This window comes from Penaeus vannamei, chromosome 8 (genome assembly GCF_042767895.1).
Source record: "Penaeus vannamei isolate JL-2024 chromosome 8, ASM4276789v1, whole genome shotgun sequence".
NCBI lineage: Eukaryota > Metazoa > Arthropoda > Malacostraca > Decapoda > Penaeidae > Penaeus > Penaeus vannamei.
Window position 1 is genome coordinate 25,180,345 of NC_091556.1, and position 5,041 is coordinate 25,185,385.

Sequence of the window (5,041 nt, forward strand, 5' to 3'; positions counted from 1 at the left end):
TCAGATCCTGTTGCGGTGCGGGAACGTTGGGCTGAGTATTTCGAGCCGTTGTATCAGGTTGACCCACCAACAGTTAACTTGGATGCGGGTAGTGACGAGATTCCGTTGCCGGACCCACCCATCAGTGAGGATGCCCCCTCCCTAACCGAAGTTAGGAGGGCGATCTCCAAGCTGAAGAGTGGTAAAGTAGCTGGTATATGCGGCATCCCAGCTGAACTGTTAAAGGTTGGTGGTGAACCCATGGCGCGGGGGTTGCATGCTGTCCTGGCTGCCATCTGGCGGTCTGTTACCGTTCCCCCTTACCTGTTGAGGGGTGTGGTCATCCCTCTCTGGAAGGGGAAGGGGGACCGATGGGACTGCAGCAACCACCGAGGCATCACACTGCTCAGTATACCAGGCAAGGTTCTTGCCCACATCCTTCTGAGACGTATCAGAGACCACCTACTGAGGCATCAGAGACTGGAGCAATCTGGATTCACTCCTGGTAAGTCCACAATAGACCGTATCCTAGCGCTTCGAGTCATTCTAGAGCGTCGTCGTAAGTCTTTGGAATCCTTAGTGGTGGCTCTCGATGCATTTAGTAATGAAGCAAAGCCCTTGGGTCTAGAGGTCTCCTAGACCAAGACCAAGATCCAGGACTTTGGGGACATATTAGAACCTGTTCAGTCGGTACGTGCTTGCGGCGAGGACATTGAAGTCACAGAGAGCTTTACATACCTTGAAAGTGTAGTTCATAATTCTGGGCTGTCAGACCAGGAAGTCAAGCAGACAGAGTGGCAAGGCAACACAGGAAATGAACTCTTGACAAGAGTATTTGGAGCTGTCGGTACCTGTGCAGAAGGACCACGCTACAGGTTTTCAAGGCCCTGATAGTGCCAGTTTTGCTATATGGTAGTGAAACCTGGACACTATCCTGCGCCTTGGAGTCTCGACTTGATGCCTTTTGTAATAGGTCCTTGCGCCGGATCATGGGGTACAGTTGGCGGGACCATGTGTCCAACCAACGGCTGCACCGTGAGACTGGCACAGGACCTATTACCTGCACAATCCGTGATCGCCAACTCAGGCTTTACGGCTACCTGGCTTGCTTCCCTCAGGATGATCCCGCCCACCAGGTTGTCTGTGTTCGAGACAACCCTGGGTGGAGGAGGCCTGTGGGTCGACCTAGGAAGTCGTGGCTTGGGCTGATCGATCAAACCTGTCGTGAGGAGCTTGAGATGGGTCGAGTCCCTGCCTGGCGTCTTGCCATGAGGGACCCTTGCAGGTACAAGCAAAGGGTGGATGCGGCTATGCGCCCTTGTCGGCGTTAGCTCCGCAATGATGATGATGATGAATTTCCCTTTCGAAATTCCCGCGACTTATGAATCAACCGCAAAGGAAAATAGTACATATCGCCACAGGAGAATTAAGCGCAACAGGCTTATAAATAGTAGGTACTGTTGACTTTAACAGATGATATATTCCATAACCATTATATGGTTTAGGATACAAGATATTGCTTATTTTGCCATAAACAGCTCCAGCTGTTCATCAAGAGGCAATTTTGGATATGACCCGACATGAATGTGTAAAGTACGAGATGGCTTTTAGACAAAAATAGATTGAACTTCAAAACCCGAGCCAGTTAAGATTTTTCATCATGTCATCGTTTCATAGTGTAGTTTCGATTAATCATTTCATTAATAAAGGAATATTTTTTAAAACAAAATTATATATTTTTTTCTTTTTGTCACCAGCAGCCCGGTGACAGTGTAATTGGTGATTTCTGTCTGAGGAAGCGTGTGTGCTCGGAATCCTGCAAAAAACGCCAGTGTGCCTTCAGGCACACCACAATGCTTGCAACAGCCGTCAATAAGGGCAATAATCTGCCTTGCAGAGTAGTAACTTAATCTTATTCTTTGGAGAAGGGCCTCGGCAAAGCCTGCGCTTGCAAAGCTTTCTATGGGATTGGCTGATCCATCCCTGAAGGAGGAATGATGGATGGATGTTCCCTCTGCCTCTGCCTCAGTCGAGGCAGGGGATTTAGATCATTCCTGAAAACTCGATCAAGGACTGTGCTCGCGGCATAGCCGGTAATCAACACATAGTACGTTTATAATACGGTGGTGAAGGTATAACAAAGATATGTATATATACCGTTATCCAAGAAATTGTAATGCATTTTAAGTTATGTGATTTATTCAGGGAAAGGCTAGATTAGCAGCAACTCGAGGAGGTGTCATGACATCTGTTTTTATGATTGTTCAATGAAATTGTAATCATTAATTATTTTTCAAAATCATAATTATTTTCCATCCTTTTTGAAAATAGGAGAGACCAAAATGATGGACCATATTCACAAAGCTTCCATAACTTTTGCTCTTTTCCAAAAACTAATACAGACGCCATGACACGTCCTTGAGTTGCTACTGATCTAGCGTTTCCCATTGATTCACGTTGTTTTACTTCCCACAGTGAAGGCTGTTATTGTTACCTGTATGTCTAACTTTACCTATGTGAACATCTGAACTCTTTCGCAGGTGTTCTCATATAGACAACGCCGTTTATATTTAGAATGCTTAAATTTGCCGGTATTTAGATAACACAATAATCCTGATTGATTTATAGTGTGTATGGTATATAACATACTCTTCTGTAACCGGTAAAATGCTATTATATATATATAGTATTATTTGCAAGGTAACCTCAGGTCTTTCTTCCTTGTATATCGGTGGTTACCCTTCTCTTCTGAGACCCCAAACCACTATATGTCGTGTGGTTATCTCAACATATGCGTAGGAAGGTATTTTGAAGTGGGGGGAGGGGGCAAAGTAGGTTCCCCAAAATGTCTAGGGGAATAGGGGGAAGGCGAAGCGCCAGGAAGCTTTAACATATGAATTTAATAATTTCTGCATTAAAACGAGTCATTTTTATTTAGATAATATTTGACATAATGGTTATTTCATTCTGAGCACCAGACTCAGTTGTAGCTGCCCTCTCAGTTGCAGGGGGTCAGTGTTCTCAACAATTGGGTAACTAAGGATGTTCACTGTTTGTTTATTCATAGGGAATATTCTCGAAAGTTGAGAAGTGGGGGGGGGGGCAGAAGTTGGGTCCCGCCCCCTCTATTCTAGAGTGGGGATGGTCGCCCCTGTCACCCCTATTCCTATGTTTAATGACTCATGAGTAATATTCCAAGGCATGGAATCATGTGTCCGTATGGTAGATCTGCGTCTTGTGTTTTACTCTGTAGTCAGCGTCCTCCTTTCGTTCACCATTTACAGTATTACAAAAGAGAAAAATCAGATTTTTTTTTCCTTTTTATCTTGTTAAACTAATTTAGTTCATCATACCTCTTCTTCCGTTAGTTTATGCTCATTCTTGCCATTCTCTCATTTCTTGTGAGGTTTCATGTTCGTCATCTGGGGATGTAATGTTTGTTAATTTTATTTCGAACACTCATCTAAAATAAAAGACTGGATCGAGCTTCTTTTGTTTAAAGAGCGCAGTCAGAATGAAATCTTGGCGGCCATATTGGATGTACCCAGAACAGGTTGTGAAAGAACTGCAAAGGACCGTTTATTTTGGAAACTAGATAATGAACAGCACCTTGCATCTTTCTCGGATATAATGAAAGATAAACTAAATGCGCGTAGTTTTCAGTGACAAAAGAAATTCTGAATTGATAGAGTTGGGGTTAAAAGCCATGGTGTGGTTATTTATCATTCTGTGTGGATTTAGATCTTGGGCCAGACTAATGGGGTGAAAATCTCCGGCTATATTGGCGTGGAAACGCAGGGATATTATTATTATTATTAATTTTTTTTTTTTTTTTTGCCATCTTCGGTGCGATGTTTTCTGGTTAAATTCAGTGCCGTGGAATGTCGTTCAAATGCAGTTCTTTGATTTTTAACCCACAGAGATATAAATATATCTTATATATTTTCAACTTTATATTTAGCTATTCCATTTAGAAAAAAATACTCATTAAAAAAAAAATATGCTGTTTACTGGTCTGTTTTATAAATCTGAATATCTTGCAGGTAGAGACATAGCACTCCCGCTGTTGTGCTAAGTTGTTTATTTCGGTTTGTAGAATCTGAATTTATCTTCTATCAAGGCATTCAAAGAAATATATAACTTGCAAAGTCGAAAAAATAATTTGATCAACACACTTTTTACCTCCGCCATTCATCGAGGGCAGCCTACCTAGCTGACTACACGTTAAAGCAAAATAATTTATATCCACGGAAATTCATTAGTAATCTTTCGGTAAAAAATTGCAATTTTTGCTGCTTCAAAATAACTCCCCGCCTCATCCTAACACAGCACCGAAAAAAATTACAAAGATTAATATCCTAGTAGCCGTAAATAAATAGGCCGTATATCACTGCAGTAAAACAAGAAATAGGGAGCCTACCCGTGAAAAGTCCGTGGAAATTTTCGTTTAATCGTCAATTTATCGTCATCCCTTCCTTCACAATCGCTCGAACGATTTTTGATTCTTTACAGTATTTCCTTCGCTTGATGCACCGAAAAGCACAGCATCGAGCTCTCCGCTTGGCCATGTCAGCGCGTCTGCAAAGGGTATATCCGAGAGGGCGCTGACCAGTTTGAGCTGGTTGCTTTTTTGTTTACCAGAAAATGATGGGTTGCTTGATCCACTTTTTTTTTTTTTTTGAGATCAAAGGTTTCGAACATCAGTCATTCATTAAGACATATTCTACTATAACATAAAGTCGCTAGAAGAAGAAAGGGAGCGTTTAAAGGTTAGGGTGCCACAGAAAAAAGTTTATTAGGCGGGCACTTCGATGAAAACCAAATCCGGTTTCATTGGAACTCATAATGTTTAGATTACTGTACTGTCCACCATGAAAGCCATCTACATGTTTACTTCTTTTTTTGTTTGTTTGTTTTTGTTTATCAAGGAAGTTTAAATGAAGATCAATAGGGGCTTCCTGTGGCAAACAAGCATTACTACTGTTATCAGCATTCTATTGAGGAATCAGTATGATAACGAAATGCGCAAAGAATGATAGACAACATAAATGAAAATCACAGT